Consider the following 18,795-nt stretch of genomic DNA (forward strand, 5'->3'; position numbering starts at 1 on the left):
AAATCAAACGGCATCTCTCGGCTGGTGATATCATCAATGCTCAGGGTATATTGGAGTATCCTAGACTTCGTATCCTCGAAGCTCTACGATCTAGTGTCGGAGGTCGGCGATCTCATCATTCAGTATATCAGTTTCAGCGTCATGTGTGGTGACTGATACTTCGACCTGCAAAGCAACGTCAGCGAGCTCCTGGCGAAGCTGGGCTACCTCAATACGAAGCTTAACCAGTTCATACTTCATGCTTGGACTCTGGAGATTTGGATTATTGGTGCGTACTTTGATTTTGATAGGTGCGATTTTCGGGTCGTCTAGTTTCTCTCCCTACCCTTCTATGGCATAGGCCCAGTTGGCCTGATCAATAACATAAGTTACCTGAGGTTCCGGCAAAGTAAAGTAGTGAATAGTCTCACCCTCGATCAAGAGCCTGTATTGATCCGGTTGGAAGGAAGATCTCCTCGTGAGGCCACGGTCCAGACAGAAGTCAATATCCATCAAGGTGTAGCTGCAGTAAGACGTCAGGTGAAATAGTCTTCTATCAAGTCCCAGGGCAGAAGCTATATGAGTCACCGTGCTTCCAACGTATATAGGGCTCACAGCAGAGCAAGCATTAAGATAGAGACTCTCGATCAGGAAAGTTCCACAATCTACTGGGTGTGACTGAGTGGTACAGTACATGAAGAAGATCTTTTCAACACTTACATGCATATCAGGGTCACTCTTCCCCAGGAAGGTGTGGGCAATAATCATCTAAAAGTATCTGAAAGCAGGATTGTGAATCTTGTTAGAGATTTGGGTGGAAGGGTCAGGGCTACCTCCACACGTAATGTCACTCCAAATATTCTCAACGTCTCGGCTCAGGAAATAGATCATGGGGAGCTCAGATGAAGCATCATAAGCAGTCTGAAATCCAAGTAAGTCACTGAAACGCTTGTGGTTGAAGGTGTATTCTTCCCCAAACAACCTGAAATTAATGTATCCACCATCACTAACGTGACCAACATATGGCTCGTAGGTCAGCGAGTTCAAGAACTCCAAAGTGAGGTTACTGTAAGTCACATGCATCGCATCAGTATATTCATCCCATTGCAACTGATTACACAAATGCCTGACACTAGGCTCAATTCCTAATGCCTCCATGCAGCTCGAATCAGGATATCTGGTGGGCAACATTGGACGCTGGGAAACCATGGCATAGCGCTGCTCTTGAACTGGGTCACGAAAGATTACTGTCATAGTGTCGCAATTTTCCATCCTGAAAAGTTAGGTTAAAAATAGAGGACACCTGAAATCGCAAATATTATAACTGTTAGTCTACACATAGATATACATATATATATATAACAACTAAAAATATAAATTGAAATAGTAAAAGTAAAGGAAAAGAAATCATGGGTTGCCTCCCATGCAACGCTTGTTTAACGTCGTTAGCTTGACGATTCGAACTTTATAAATTAGAGGTAGGAACTGGAGGGTCGATCAGAGTTTGGTCATGGAATTCTATGGGGATGTCACCTCCTTGGTATTGCTTCAGTCTTTGTCCATTTACCACAAACGGATTACAGGAATTGTTCCGGATTTCAACTGCTCCAGGTTTTAGGATTTTGGAAACCTCAAAGGGGCCTGTCCATCTCGAACACAGCTTACCTGGAAAAAGTCGTAATCTCGAATTGAAGAGGAGAACAGAGTCGCCTATATTAAATTCCTTTTTCACAATCCTTTTGTCATGCTATGCTTTGGTTCTTTCTTTGTATATAACGGCATTCTCCTAAGCGTTCTGGCGGAGTTCCTCCAATTTGTGGATATCAAGGATTCACTTCTTGCTAGATGCTAGGTAATCCAAATTCAGGGTCTTGATGGCCCAATATGCCTTGTGCTTAAGTTCAAAAGGTAAGTGGCATGACTTCCCGTAGACCAACTGGTATGGTGTAGTTCCAATAGGGGTTTTGTAAGCAGTTTTGTAAGCCCACATTGCTTCTGTTAGATTTTCAGACCAATCTTTTCTGGATATTGACATAGTTTTCTCCAAGATCTGCTTAATCTCTCTGTTAGTAACTTCCACTTGACTATTAGTCTGGGGGTGATATGGTGTCGCTACTTTGTGTTTTACTCCATATTTACTTAAGAGTTTATCAAATATCCTGGATATCAAATGTGATCCACCATCACTTATGATAAGTCGTGGTACTCCAAATCTAGAAAAAAACATTATTCTTGAACATCTTGATGACTACTCTTGTGTCGTTGGTGGGTGCGGCTATAGCTTCTATCCATTTGGACACATAGTCAACGACTACCAAAATGTACTTGTTTCCCAACGAAGATGGAAAAGGTCCCATGAAATCAATACCCCAAATGTCAAATAGTTATACTTCTTGGATGTTCTTCAAAGGCAATTCGTCACGTCTTGAGATGTTCCAAGCGCGCTGGCACCGGTCACATTGGACAATATAAGTATGGACATCACGTCATAGTGTTGGCCAATAAAGACCAGCTTGAAGGATCTTAGCATATGTCTTGGATGTGCTTGAATGTCCACCATAGGGCGAAGAGTGACAATGCTCTAGGATATTTCTGACTTCTTCTTCTGGGACGCAACGTCGGAAGATGTTATCCGTTCCTCTTTTGAAAAGGAGTGGTTTGTCCCAATAGAAATGTCTTATATCTTTAAAGAACTTCTTCTTCTATTGATAGTTGAAGTCAGGTGGTATGATATCAGCGGCTAGATAGTTCACAAAATCAGCGTACCATGGTACTCTGCTAATTTCTGAAACTGTCCGAAGGTTGTCTCCATCAGGTTCAAGGGGAACGGTATCTAACTTAGCTATCAATCTGTCATAGGTGAAATCATCATTTATAGGTAAATTGTTTGGCTTCAAATGCTCTAGTCTGGAAAGAAGGTCAGCAACTACGTTTTCTGTTCCTTTTTTGTCTCTAATATCTAAGTTGAATTCTTGTAGCAAAAGGATCCATATGAGTAATCTAGGTTTTGCATCCTTTTTGCTTAGAAGGTAACGGATAGCTGCATGGTCTGTATAGACTATAATCTCAAATCCTACAAGATAAGACCTAAATTTATCGATCACAAAAACTACAGCTAGGAGTTCCTTCTCTATTGTTGTATAATTTAATTGAAAGGCATCTAGGGTTCTACTAGCGTAATATATTACATGTAGTTTCTTATCTTTTCTTTGCCCTAAAATAGCTTCTATAGCGAAATCGCTAGCATCACACATTATTTCTAAGGGTTTAGTCCAATCCGGAGGTTGTAAAATGGGTGCTGAAATTAGCGTTTGTTTTAACTGATTAAAGGCTTTGATGCATTTTTCATCGAAAATGAATTCAATGTCTTTCATCAGAAGGCCGGTCAGGGGTTTTGTTATTTTAGAGAAATCTTTGATGAAGCGTCGGTAGAAACCGGCGTGTCCTAGAAAACTACTGACTTCTCTAACTGTCTTAGGAGGGTTAAGGTTTGCTATGACTTCTATCTTTACTTTGTCGACCTCAATGCCTCTTTCAGATATTATATGTCTTAACACTATCCCTTTTTTAACCATAAAGTGGCACTTCTCCCAGTTTAACACAAGGTTAACTTCTACGCATCTCTCTAGGATTTTCTCAAGGTTAACACTACGCCAAAAAGTGCTTTTGGCAGCACCAAAAAGAAAGCGCTTTTTAAAAAAAGCGCTGTAATAGCTTGAAAAAAAATTCGCCTATGTAAAGAAAGCGCTTTTAAGGTAAAAGCGCTCTTATAGGTCTCCACTTATGAAAGCGCTTTTAAGGTAAAAGCGCTCTTATAGGTCTCAGTCTCACATCTATGAGTTTCACACTTATGAAAGCGCTTTTAAGGTAAAAGCGCTCTTATAGGTCTCATGGGTTTCAGACTTATGAAAGCGCTTTTAAGGTAAAAGCGCTCTCATAGGTCATTTATAAAAATTATAATAAATCTAATATTACAAAATCCCTGACTTTCAGAAATCCCTCTTTCACTCTCTCTCGTTCGAAGCTCTCGCTGCCCTGGAAAAACCCTACTCAACGAAGCTCAACAGCTCCAGCAAAACGAACCTCAATTCGCCGGGAAACGCCGCCGGATTTCGTCGTTGGCCGCCTCAATCGGTAAGAAGTTTCTTCCAGGTTTTCCTTCTCTCTCTTTCTAACTCGAAGTTCCGTTCTGCTCCTCCTCATCGCATACAGAGAAACAACTAATGGTTACTGAAAATAACTCCAACCGGGTCGGGTTGATCCTATCCAGTACCAATTCCATTCGAGTTTTCCTTTCCGGAGCCTCCAACGATCCCACTCTCTCCTCTCAACTCCGGCAAACTTCCTCCGAACTCCTCATCCAATCCGAAATACCGTACGAGCCACTTCGTGCTGTCTGGATCTCCTCTGATCCATCCACCAGACCCGAATTGATCAGACTCTTATCCGGGACCGGCTTCGTCTTCTCAAGCCCTAAGCCCAGAGAAAAGATCAAACCCTAATTTCATTACCTTTCATGTTTTTCATAATTCTCATAAACGGAGATTAATTTTCAGATTTTATTTAATTTTACTAGTTTCAAAATTTGTTCTTGAGATATGATTAATTAAATTGATTTGGTATGGAAAAGATTTGTTAGATTGTGTTACATACTGTTATAATTATTCAACAATTTCTGCAAGTAATTGATTTTTTATGTTGATCATTTGGTATGAAGAGTGAGGAATTGAAAGCAAGGTTAAAAAAGTTGGAAGATTTAGCTGAGAGGAAAGCATATAAGGAGCTTGTTAAGGATATTGCACCAAAGGAAGATGTTCAAGAACCTTTCTCCTCTTACAAGGATCAATTAGGATTCGGTAAATTTTGTTCTTTTCTATCTACTATGAATGATCATTTAGCATATCAATCAAGTTTTCTGTCTAGTTAGTTATTGGTAAAATGAAAAAGATTCTTTCATTAGTAGCTTGATTTATCGCTAAAATAATGAACCATTGCGTTTTATTGCATTTCATCCTTGATGACCATCTTCATGCATTGAGGATACGACACTTCATGCCTAGTATTGGTAATGAGATTTTAAACATTTAACTTTATGTTAGCATATTGGTGGTAATGTTGAATTATCTTTGTGCATATATAGGAGCATGATGCTCAAACACTTGAATATCATTTAAAGTCACTACTAAGATTTTGCTTTTTAGTTCACTTTTGATATTTATACCTTTCACTGGATAACTTAATAAGCTTACCATTATGATGATATTTATCACAGTTATCAATCCCAGATAGCGGAGCAGAGTGTCCGACACCAAAAATGGGATAGCGGATAGCGGGATAACCGCTATTTTACTATTTTTTAGACTAATTATATGAATAATCTATAAAATATATATTTAATGTAAATCAAACAAAGAAGAAGAATAGAGTTATTAAATTATTATTACTTAAAAAAACAGAGGTAATGAGAAACAGATGTAAACTCAAACAAGATTTATTTATTTTAAGGGTAAATTTGGGTTTTTGCATTAAAAAAAGTTCAAACCCGCCAAACATCAAATAGCGGAGGGTCACTGCTCCGGGCCACTATCCTGGGGTAGCGCCGCTATCGATAACTCTGATTGTTACTTTACAAAAGGTGGCTCCTATCTATCACAGTAGAAGCTGTCATAACTGAATCTGAGATCTGACTGAATGCACTTCAGCTAGTTACTGTTTACACAACTCTCATGGGAAATAGTAAGGTGTGCAGTAAAGTATAGTACAGCTGAGTAGTAATAGTCCAATAATAGCAAACTGATCAATATGAAAGTCCAACTACATATTGCATTCCAAATTGCTTCACATTTTGAAATGAAAAATATTACACAAAATAGAAGGAAATATTTTCCAGCTAGTTCCTAAATGCTTGATCTTCTAAGATTTTCTAGGGAAATTATAATAAATCTAATATTTCGTTTCGTGTCTTCCTCCCTGGTCAACAAAGCATTAATTTGTAGGGAACCGGATTCATGTAGAGAGTACTTAGTCAAGAGATTCATGGCCAGCAGTACAAACAACTTGTATCTTTGGCCGTATAATTCAGGGTTAGATTTTAATTCTAAGTTTATTCTAATCTTTAATTGTTTCTTTTACGTAAAAAATTTCCATATAAACTTTTGTTTTAATTTATAGGTGTCACTGGTTGTTGCTTGCTATTGATCCTTTAAAAGAAGTGGTATATTTTCTGAATTCGATAGATGGTGAATGGACAAATTATCCGGATATGAAGCAATTAGTTGATACGTAAGTGAGACTGTTCTAAATATTCGTGTATATTTATGTGAGATTGTTCTAAATATATTTTTTATTTTGTTAGATCAATAAAAGTGTTCCGATCTCAAAGACAAGCTCGAGTACCACGTACTAAATCCAGCAACATTACGTGGATAAAAGTGCAGGTACTTTAATTTTCACAATTTTGCTTATAATAGTGATGCTACTTGATAAGAAAAGATAACTATACATTCTTATTTTTTTTTCTATGTAGTGTCCTCTACAGCGCAACGGTATCGATTGCGGATACTTTGTAATGAGGTTTATGAGGGAAATCATTAATATGAATCAAATAGAGATTCCAATCACGGTATGGATTTATAACTTAGGATTTGTTTTAATATTTATCGAATATTTCATATTATTTATTACTTTTAACTAAATCATGCATATTATGTTTTGTTATGTAGTACTTTGATGAATACAAGTGTGCTCATTACACGAGACTGCAGTTGGAACAAATCAAGGAGGAATTGTGTCAATATTTTATTGAGAAAAGATTAATTAGTATATAATGGTTTCAAAATAACATGAATACTTTGATGAAGAATGGTTTCTGGTTGGCAAGTGTATAGTTCTTTATATTTTTAACAGATTAGTTATGACTCCAAATAGGCCGTATAACATATTAGTTTTGACTTGTGTATAGTTCTTTATAATTTTAGTGATATCTTTAATTTCATGGATAGATTAATGTGTTCATTCTTGTGTTGGTTTGCTTTAAAAAATTACAAATGCTTGAATTATGACTCCAAATGTGTTCAGTGCCTATCTATCCTTGTGTTGGTTTGCTTGAATTATGACTCCAAATGTGTTCATTCTTATGTTGGTTTAAAAAATTACAAATGCTTGAATTATGACTCCAAATGCTTGAATTAGAGAGGCTTGATTTACAGGTTTATGGGATTATTCCCAAAAAATATTACAGGTTGAAATGGTAGGCTTAAACTGAAGGCAGCGTTTTGTTATTTTACTAGAGGAAAAGACAGCGCTTTTTAGTAAAAAGCGCTGCTAAAGGTTGTCAATAGAGAGCGCTTTTTAGTAAAAAGCGCTGCTATAGGTGGTATATAGACAACCTTTAAGAGCGCTTTTTACTCAAAAGCGCTGCTAAAGGTTGTCAATAGAGAGCGCTTTTTAGTAAAAAGCGCTCTTAAAGGTTGTCTATATACCACCTTTAGCAGCGCTTTTTACTAAAAAGCGCTCTCTATTGACAACCTTTAGCAGCGCTTTTTAGTAAACAAAAAGCGCTGCTAAAACCTATAGCAGCGCCACCTACGGCAGCGCTTTTAAGCGCTTTTAAAGGCCAAAAAAAGCGCTCTCATAGGTCTTTTTTGGCGTAGTGTAATGAGGTAGTCTTCAAAGTCTAACCCACACACCGAGAAATCGTCCATGAATACTTCCATAATTCTGTCGAGATAATCTGCGAAGATTGACATCATACAATGTTGGAAAGTAGCTGGCGCATTACAGAGTCCAAACGGCATTCGTCTGTAAGCAAACGTTCCGTAAGGACAGGTAAAGGTTGTTTTCTCTTGATCCTCGGGGTGTATGGGTATTTGGAAAAATCCAGAATATCCATCCAGATAACAAAAGTAAGAGTGTCTGGCAAGACGCTCAAGCATTTGATCTATGAATGGAAGGCGGAAATGGTCTTTCCTAGTTGCCTTATTGACCTTCCTATAATCTATACACATACGCCATCCGCCTTCTATGCGTTTAGCTACATGCTCGCCCTTCTCATTCTGCACGACTGTGATGCCTCCCTTTTTGGGTACCACATGTACATGACTTACCCATTTACTATCAGAAATCTGATATATTATACCAGCTTCCAGCAGTTTAAGGACTTCCTTCTTTACCACCTCACTCATCACAGGGTTGATTCTTCTCTGATGTTCTCTGGAAGGTTTTGAATCCTCCTTTAGTGAGATCCTGTGCATACACACGGATGGGCTTATACCTTTTAAATCAGAGATGTTGTACCCTAAGGCAGAGGGGTATCTTCTTAAAACATTCAAGAGTCGATTCGTCTCGTCTTGGTTTAAGGTGGCACTAACTATTACTGGGCGGTTTATTTCTTTATCCAAAAACTCATATCTTAGGTTCTTGGGTAGTTCCTTAAGTTCTTGAGCTGGTTTTTGAGACTTTGGTGAAAGGTCTGGAGTAAGATCCAAACATTCGTTAGTGTGAGGTTCCGTTTCCTCTAGCTCGTCATCCTTTTCATTCGGGTTTGAAAATGGTTCGATCTTAGTTTCTCCTTGATCAAATTCCCTAAGGCATTCATCTATGATATCGATCGCATAACATACGTCTCCTAGGATTGGTGCCATCAGGAATTTTGAAAGAATGAACTCGATCTTTTCATCCCCTACTTCGAAAGTTAATTTTCCTCTTTTAAAATTTATTATAGCTCTGGCTATTGACAAGAATGGTCTACCTAAAAGGATAGGAATATCGTCGTCTTCCTTGATATCCATGACCACAAAGCCTGTTGGGATATAGAGTTGACCGATCCTAACTGGAATGTCTTCTAAAATGCCTACAGGATACTTAACAGACCTATCGGCTAATTGGAGGGACATCTTAGTTGGTTGTAATTCTCCCAAGTTTAACCTTTTACATACAGCTAAGGGCATTAAACTCACACTAGCGCCTAAGTCTAGGAAAGCTTTGTCGATAACATGACTCCCTAAAATGCAAGGTATAGAAAAACTACCAGGGTCTTTCTCCTTATTAGCAAGTTTATCATCGGAAATAAAGTTGCATTCCAAGGGTTTTGGATCGTCAAGCCTACGCTTGTTGGTCAAGATGTCTTTGAGAAATTTGGCATAAGACGGAATTTGGGTGATGGCTTCGGTAAAAGGAATCTCTACATGAAGCTTCTCTATCACTTTTATAAATTTTTGGTATTGGTTGTTGATTTTGGTTTGTTTAAGCCTTTGCGGATATGGGATTGGTGGTTTGTACGGGGGTGGTGGTTTGTAAGTTTTATCCTTGGCTTCTCCTTCTTGGTCGGTTTGTTTTTCGGGTTCCACCGGTTCCTCTTCTTGGTTGGTAGGTATATTTCCTTTAGAAGTTTTGGACTCGCTCATTGCTGGGTTATGAGGCCCTTCGTAAGCGGTCCCACTTCGTAACTAGATAGCGTTAGCTTGCCCTCGAGGGTTTGGTTGAGGTTGTCCAGGGAATTGTCCTCCAGATGTAGTTTATGGGGCTTTGTTTTGTGCTACCTGGAAGATATGGGTTTCAAGCATCTTGTTGTGAGTAATTATCTGATCAACCTTGGTTCCTAATTGCGTTATCAGTTCGTTTACGTGAATGTTTTGGTTTAGGAATTCTTTGTTTTGCTGAGTCTGGCCCGATATAAAGCTCTTCATGATCTTCTCAAGGTTAGGCTTCTGGGGCACAGCTTGCATAGGTTGATTTGGTTTTTGGGCTTGATAACCTTGTGGTCTTTGAGGTGCATAATTTTGGATAGGGTTCTGGGTTTTATAGGAAAAATTCTGATGATTCTTCCATCCAGGGTTGTAAGTGTTTGAAAATGGGTTACCTTGGGCGTAATTCACTTGGTCGGTGTTTAGGTTGTTCAAAAGGTTACATTCCGCCGATTCGTGTCCTTTAGATCCACAGAGTTCACACTCTGTGTGGATTACCGTTGCGGTGTTAGTGTTTGTAGACATATGTTCGATCTTAAGGGCTAATGCATCCATTTTCGCCTACATCATGTCCAGAGAGATTATCTCATGTATTCCACCTTCGGTCTCCTTTTTCTCCATTGATGCTCGTTCAGTTCCCCATTGGTAATGGTTTTGGGCCATATCCTCAATTAGGTCACAAGCTTCAGGGTAAGGTTTGTGTTGGTGTAAGCCCTAGAGGCCAATACTTTTGGTACTTGTATTGAATTATTTATTAATAATAAAAGACTTTTTCTTTATTATGTTTGTTTAATAAAGTCCCTAGAATAGATATTCAGTTTAATGTATCAAGTATGACTTAATCATGAGATCACATTAAACATAAGGACACTATTCTTAAAGTTTCTGTAGTCGAGCTTTATTATGAAGTGGGATAACATTAAAGCATGAAGACTATTATGTTTACAGACTGATGATCACATCTCATGGATCATGGATAAGGAGTTATCAAGTGTTAAACATAGGTGTGAATATTAAGAGTAAAAAGGTAAAAAGGTAATTATACACATAATTATTATTGCAGAAGGATTTGTCAGATCACATGACATTTTCGTGTCTTGGGTAGCAGTGATGTGTTGCTAGATACCGCTCACTGTTTATTATGTTAAATACGTGATTTAATATAATTGTCAATGCCGCGAAAACCTTTAGGGTCACACACAAAGGACGGATTGATGAGAGATAGAGTAATTAAGGAATACCGTAATGTACGGTGCCCTTAAGTGAATTATAGAACATCGTAAGGTACGGTGTTCTTAAGTAGAATACGAAATATGGTAAGGTACCACGTGCTTAAGTGATTTTGGCATATTATAAGATATGGGCCATATACACTTGAGTGGGATTTTTAGCTTGCAACTCACACAAGTGGTTCTATAAATAGAACCCTTGTGTAGAAGCATTAGAACAGTTGCAATTTCGTTTCTCTCTCTCTCACTCAAAGCCTTCATTCGTAGCAGCTAGCACTGAGATTGAAGGAATCCGTTCGTGTGGACTGAGTAGAGGCGTTGTCATCGTTCAACGTTCGTGATCGCTCCGTAGATTTGCATCAAAGGTTACAATCGCCACAAGAGGTAACGATTCTATCACTGATCATGCCCATTCGTAAGGATCATTAAAGGAGAAATTTTAAATTCTGTTGCATTTTGGATCGCCCTTCTCCTTCAGTGGTATCAGAGCCACTTACGAAATCATGCATCTGATAGCTGTTTATTTTCTGTATTTTATGTATTAATACGATTAAAAGACAGAATGAATCAAAGAATAAACGAGTAATTAAATTGAGATCGATCAAGTTATATATATGATATAAGTAATCCTGATACAAAATACGGTATATATGATATATTGTTTCTGTTTCATTCATTCAAACACTTAATGGTTGTTTTCCTTTGAGAGATCAATGGTCGTTTGCTTCTTGATCCGACATTAGTATGGTGAAGCAATGACGTGTTGATCAATCATACTGAATCAACAATCGAGATGTGTTTGACGGTCTGAAATTGGTGCATTAGGGTTAATGACGGCACAAGGGTTGTGTTATCAAAGAGTTATGCATTAGGGTTAATGACGGCACAAGGGTTATGTTGTCAAAGAGTTATGCATTAGGGTTAATGATGGGACAAGGGTTGTGTTGTCAAAGAGTTATGCGATTAGGGTTGTGACTGCGCAAGAGTTGTGCTTTAAAGTATCAAGTGTTGATGCGAAAAACGACATCGATTACAAATGAATTGTTCATTAAAATTTTCGGCCAGTGGCGCTTCCCCCTTGACCCCCGTCCGCTGAACGGTCAGCGGAACTACCATCCGCTGACCGGGCAGCGGAACACCCGTTCCCGCTGACCGGGCAGCGGACCCCCGGCTAACTCTGCGTAGTGTGATCGGTCGCCGAAATTTAATTTGGTTTTAATTAATTAAAAGAATTAAAATTAATAATAATAATGTGTTTATTATTATTGTCTTGTGGTGATCGGTTATGGCCTTAGTTTTCCTTTATTTTGTTTTGGGTTTTAAAATATGATCTGCGTGTCGTGCCTCTCTTTTAATCTCTTAATGTAACTTCTTTTCTCATCTCACTCCCTCGTATGTAAAATGAGTTTCTTTTATGTAATGTAATGTTATGAAGAAAGAGAAGAATTCAATATCAAAGGAGGACAACCTTGAAGATCTTGCTTGGAGAAGCTTAGATCGTTATTAGGTTAACTTAGGTTCTCTCATTGGCTTGGGAGAACAATTGCGCTAGGGGCCATAACTGTTTCATTATGTATGTATGTTGATGCATGTGAGAGACGATTTATATGATAAATAAGCCGGTGAGATCAGAATAATTGCAAATTCCCTCAAATTAAATATTAAGTTTATGCTTTCCAAGTTTTAGCACTCATCAAGACTAGTATCGGATAATGTAGGTTCCGCCTACGCGAGGTGCATGTTCTATATTAGTAAGGTACGATGGGATAATTGTAATATCCAATTGTTAAAACAATGGGTCAAACTTAGCTAAACAAATTATAATAAGATTATATATGTTTAGAAGCAAGAGTTGGAAATGATCCATGTGATGGATTGGAATAAGGAGTTATTCACCCAACTAAAATATTCGAGAGTTGTATTAGATACAATTGGAAGGAGTTCCTACCTAAATAACCTAGTTTTGTGTAATCCGCCTACGCGGACTTAAAACAAAGTGAAATATGGATCTCGACCCACTAGAAAATCTTCCAACGGGATTTTCCGAATCAAATGGTGAGGGTCATTTGTTTTGAGTAAAATAGTGGGAGCATATTTAATTAAAGGCCTAATTAAATATGTTATTGATACTTATATTTTCATTATTTTCATGTAGATTACCATGACAACAAACACCTCTAACAACATTTTGCGATCAATCCTTGACAAGGAAAAATTGTCTGGGACAAATTTTCTGGATTGGCACCGAAATCTGAGGATTGTCCTCAAACATGATAGAAAGTTGTACGTCTTGGAGAAACCTGTTCCTGAAGAGGAACCTCATAGTTATGCACCTAAGGCAGAAAGAGATGCTTATAAGAAGCATGTCGATGATGCCAATGAAACTGCTTGTCTCATGCTAGCTACCATGAACTCAGAGTTGCAAAAGCAACATGAGAACATGGCAGCGTTCGATATGATCGAACACCTGAAGATGCTCTATCAAGAGCAAGCAAGTCATGAAAGGTTTGAAGTTTCAAAAGCCCTTTTTCAAGGCAAGTTAGCTGAGGGAGCCCCTATAGGTCCCCATGTGCTCAAGATGATTGGGTATGTGGAAAACCTTGAGAGGTTGGGTTTTCCCCTGGGAAAGGAACTTGCAACTGATTTGATCTTGCAATCGTTGCCAGATAGATTCAGTCAATTTGTCCTAAATTTCAATATGAATGATATGGACAAATCTCTTCCTGAACTGCTAGCCATGTTAAGAACTGTTGAGCAGAATCTGAAGTCAAAAGGGAAGTCCATTCTGATGATCGGAAATGGAAAGAGACAGAACAAAAGGCCCACCAAGCAGGGTGATAAAGGGAAAGGCAAGGAAGTTGCCAAACCCAAACCCACTGTTGCTGCTTTGAAGCCTAGTGGAGGCATAGCAAAAGAAGGCACCTGCTTCCATTGCGGTAAGACCGGACACTGGAAGAGAAACTGCCCAAAGTACCTGGAAGATAAGAAGAATGGAGTAGAGACTTCAACTTCAGGTATTTTTGTTATTGAAATTAATTTATCTACTTCTGCATCATGGGTATTAGATACTAGATGCGGTTCTCACATTTGTACCAATGTGAAGGGACTAAAAAGGAGTAAAGATTTGGCAAAAGGTGAAGTCGACCTACGAGTTGGCAATGGAGCAAAGGTTGCTGCTTTAGCCGTAGGAACTTATGTATTGACTTTACCTAGTGGTTTAATGATTCAGTTAGAGAACTGTTACTATGTACCTGCAATTAGCAGGAATATTATTTCCGTTTCTTGTTTGGACAAGTTTGGTTTTTCATTTATAATAAAGAACAATTGTTGCTCAATTTATTTGAATGATATATTCTATGCTACTGCACAAATGAACAATGGACTATATGTCCTTGATCTTGAAATGCCTATTTATAACATTAATACTAAAAGGATGAAACCTAATGAGTTAAATCCAACTTACCTTTGGCATTGTCGATTAGGCCACATAAATGAGAAACGCATTTCCAAACTCCATAAAGATGGACTGTTGGACTCTTTTGATTATGAATCATATGAGACATACAGATCTTGTTTAATTGGAAAGATGACAAAGTCTCCATTCATAGGAAAAGGTGAAAGAGCTAATGATCTTTTGGCCCTCATACATACTGATGTATGTGGACCACTGAACATACCAGCCAGAGGAGGTTTTCAGTACTTCATCACATTGACTGATGATTTCAGTAGATATGGTTATGTGTATTTAATGAAACACAAATCAGAGCCCTTTGAAAAGTTCAAGGAATTCAAGAATGAAGTACAAAACCAACTAGGTAAGAATATTAAAACTCTTCGATCAGATCGAGGTGGTGAGTATTTAAGCCTAGAGTTTGATGACCATCTGAAAGAGTGTGGGATCCTATCCCAACTTACTCCTCCTGGAACACCCCAATGGAATGGTGTATCTGAGAGAAGAAATCGAACCCTGTTAGACATGGTCTGATCCATGATGAGTCACGTCGATCTTCCAAACTCCTTTTGGGGACATGCACTATTGACAGCAGCTTACACACTTAACCGTGTTCCATCCAAAAAGGTTGAGAAGACACCATATGAGATATGGAGTGGTAAGAAACCACATATGTCTTACATGAAGATTTGGGGTTGCGAAGTTTATGTGAAACGACAAATTTCAACTAAGCTTGAGCCTAAATCTGACAAATGCTTATTTGTGGGGTATCCTAAAGAAACAAAAGGGTATTACTTCTACAATCCTTTGAGGGCAAAGTGTTTGTCGCTCGAACTGGAGTTTTCCTAGAAAAGGATTTCATTTCCAAAGGAATTAGTGGGAGGAAATTAGAGATTGAAGAAATTCAAGAATCACAAAGCATCGATACACCTATGGAGGAATTAGAGCAGGAAACACAAGTAGTTGTGGAAGAGCAACCTGCTCAAGTAGAACAAGACCAACGTAGGTCAAGCAGGATACGTCACCAACCTGAGAGATATGGATATCTCATAACTGATCAAGATGATGTATTACTCATGGATCAAGATGAGCCTGTGACCTACCAAGAGGCCATAACTGGTCCCGAGTCTGAGAAGTGGCTAGAAGCCATGAAATCTGAAATGGATTCCATGTACACAAACCAAGTTTGGACCTTGGTAGAGCCTCCTGTAGAAGTTAACCCTATAGGATGCAAGTGGGTCTTCAAAAAGAAGACTGATATGGATGGTAAGGTACATACCTATAAGGCAAGACTGGTTGCAAAAGGATATAAACAAATTCATGGGGTTGACTATGATGAAACCTTTTCACCAGTTGCAATGCTTAAATCTATTCGGATTTTACTTGTTATCGTTGCATATCATGATTATGAAATATGGCAGATGGATGTCAAAACTGCTTTCCTTAATGGGAATCTTCTTGAGGATGTGTACATGACACAGCCTGAAGGATTTGACATACCAGAAGAAGCCCAAAAGATATGTAAGTTACAAAGATCAATCTATGGACTGAAGCAAGCTTCCAGAAGCTGGAATCTTTGTTTTGATGAAACGGTAAAACAATATGGATTCATCAAGAACGAAGATGAGCCTTGTGTCTACAAGAAGGTTAGTGGGAGCATTATCATTTTCCTGGTATTATATGTAGATGACATATTACTCATTGGAAACGATGTCCCTACCCTGCAACAAGTAAAGTCTTGGTTGGGGAAATGCTTTTCTATGAAGGACCTAGGTGAAGCAACCTATATATTAGGAATCACAGTCTATAGAGATAGATCACAAAAACTGCTTGGCCTAAGTCAGAGTACGTACATAGACAAAGTGCTGAGACTCTTTAATATGCATGATTCCAAGAAAGGATTCATACCTATGCAATATGGCATGTGTCTATCAAAAACACAATCCCCTTCAACTAAGGAAGAAAGGGATCGCACGAATAATATTCCATATGCATCTGCAATAGGATCTATCATGTATGCCATGTTATGTACTCGGCCAGATGTCTTGTATGCTTTAAGTGCAACGAGTAGGTACCAATCTGATCCTGGTGATGCCCATTGGGTAGCTGTCAAGAATAGCCTTAAGTATTTGAGAAGGACTACTGACTCATTCTTGATATATGGAGGTCAGGAAGAGTTGGATGTAATTGGATACACCGATGCTAGCTTCCAGACAGATAAGGATGACTTTAGATCGCAATCTGGTTATGTGTTTTGCTTAAACGGTGGCATTGTGAGCTGAAAAAGTTCAAAGCAAGATACAGTTGCTGATTCTACAACCGAGGCCGAGTATATTGCTGCCTCGAGTGCAACAAAGAAGTTGTTTGGATCAAAAAGTTCATTAGTGAACTTGACATAGTTCCTAGCATTGTGGATCCCATTGGTCTCTATTGTGATAACAATGGTGCTATCGCAAAAGCTAAGGAGCCTAGATCTCACCAACGATCCATACACATACTTAGGCGTTATCACCTCATTCGAGAGATAATAGATAGAGGAGATGTGAAAATATGCAGAGTACCTACACTTGACAATATTGCTGACCCACTGACAAAGCCTCTTGCGCAGCAGAAGCATGATGGTCATACTAGATCTATGGGCATTAGGGGAATGCCTGATTGGCTCTAGTGCTAGTGGGAGATTGTTGGTGTAAGCCCTAGAGGCCAATACTTTTGGTACTTGTATCGAATTATTTATTAATAGTAAAAGGCTTTTTCTTTATTATGTTTGTTTAATAAAGTCCCTAGAATAGATATTCCGTTTAATGTATCAAGTATGACTTAATCATGAGATCACATTAAACATAAGGACACTATTCTTAAAGTATCCGTAGTCGAGCTTTATTGTGAAGTGGGATAATATTAAAGCATGAAGACTATTATGTTTATAGACTGATGATCATATCTAATGGATCATGGATAAGGAGTTATCAAGTCTTAAACATAGGTATGAATATTAAGAGTAATATTTATACTGGATTGACCCGCTATGAGAATACTATATAGAATGTTATGTAAAGCGTCATAAGTTATTCTCATGGTGATAATGGTGTATACCACCCTTCGACCTGAAACCACTATGGACCCTAGATGTATAGTCGAGTGCCTTATTGCTGATCAAATGTTGTTTGTAACTGGATGACCATAAAGACAGTTGATGGGTACTCCATGAAGCATGCTAAGGTACATGAGTGACCTATATGGAATTTTCCCATCCTGCGTAATAGGATAAATGTCTATGGGCCCAATATTGAACTGGACAAGGATGACACGGTTTATGCCTTGTGTTCAATATAGACATAAGGGCAAAAGGATAATTATACACATAATTATTATCACAGAAGGATTTGTCAGATCACATGACATTTTCATGTCTTGGGTAGCAGTGGTGTGTTGCTAGATACCGCTCACTGTTTATTATGTTAAATACGTGATTTAGTATAATTGCCAATGCCACGAAAACCTATAGGGTCACACACAAAGGACGGATTGATGAGAGATAGAGTAATTAAGGAATACCGTAATGTACGGTGCCCTTACGTGAATTATAGAACATCGTAAGGTACGATGTACTTAACTAGAATACGAAATATGGTAAGGTACCACGCGCTTAAGTGATTTTGGCATATTATAAGATATGGGCCATATACACTTGAGTGGGCTTTTTAGCTTGGAGCCCACACAAGTAGTTCTATAAATAGAACCCTTGTGTAGAAGCATTAGAACAGTTGCAATTTCGTCTCTCTCTCTCTCTCTCTCTCTCTCTCTCTCTCTCTCTCTCTCACTCACTCAAAGCCTTCATTCGTAACAGCTAGCACTGAGATTGAAGGAATCCGTTTGTATGGACTGAGTAGAGGCGTTGTTATCGTTCAACATTCGTGATCGCTCCGTAGATCTGCATCAAAGGTTACAATCGCCACAAGAGGTAACGATTCTATCACTGATCATGCCCATTCGTAAGGATCATTTAAGGAGAAATTTTAAATTCCACTTCGTTTTGGATCGCCCTTCTCCTATCAGCGCGCCATCTACGGCAGCATTGATGCTCATCTTGGTGTTATAATGGAGTCCATTAGAGAAGGTATGAACGATCAGCCATTGTTCTAGGCCATGATGTGGACAGACTCTTAATAGCTCTTTATATCTCTCCCAAGCTTCAAAGAGTGATTCTCGTTGGTTTTAAGTAAATCTACTTATTTGGTTTAGAAGAACAGCAGTCTTATTAGGGGGAAACTATCTAGCAAGGAATATTCTCCTAAGGTCTTCCTAGGTAGTTATTGAATTAGCTGGAAGTGAATCTAACCATGAACGTGCTCTATCCCTGAGGGAGAAAGGAAATAATCTCAAACGGATCGCATCAGGTGAAGCGTCGTTGGATTTAAAAGTGTCGGCCAGTTGGATAAAAACTTTTAAATGTTGATTTGGGTTCTCAGTAGCGAGACCCGTGAATTGGTTATGTTGCACTAATTGCAACAAAGACGGTTTTAGTTCGAAATTGTTGGCTGGAATGAGGGGGTTTACTATACTAGAACTAGGTTCCTCGTAATAGGGTTGGGAAAATTCCTTAAGAGGTCTCCGGTCGCGATTCTCGGCCATAGATTTCTTAATTCGGATGAGTAAGAGACGTGTACGA

The 18,795-nt window shown here is 38.6% G+C and overlaps 1 non-coding gene across 1 annotated transcript; it reads left to right on the plus strand.

Annotated features, from left to right (window-relative positions):
* The first annotated feature begins 18,267 nt into the window (after positions 1-18,267).
* LOC127099450 (small nucleolar RNA R71) lies at positions 18,268-18,374 on the plus strand. Its single transcript, XR_007793950.1, has one exon. It is a non-coding gene; the product is annotated as a small nucleolar RNA R71 (small nucleolar RNA).
* Positions 18,375-18,795: the final 421 nt, after the last annotated feature.

Source organism: Lathyrus oleraceus, chromosome 6 (assembly GCF_024323335.1).
Source record: "Lathyrus oleraceus cultivar Zhongwan6 chromosome 6, CAAS_Psat_ZW6_1.0, whole genome shotgun sequence".
Classification (NCBI taxonomy): Eukaryota; Viridiplantae; Streptophyta; class Magnoliopsida; order Fabales; family Fabaceae; genus Lathyrus; species Lathyrus oleraceus.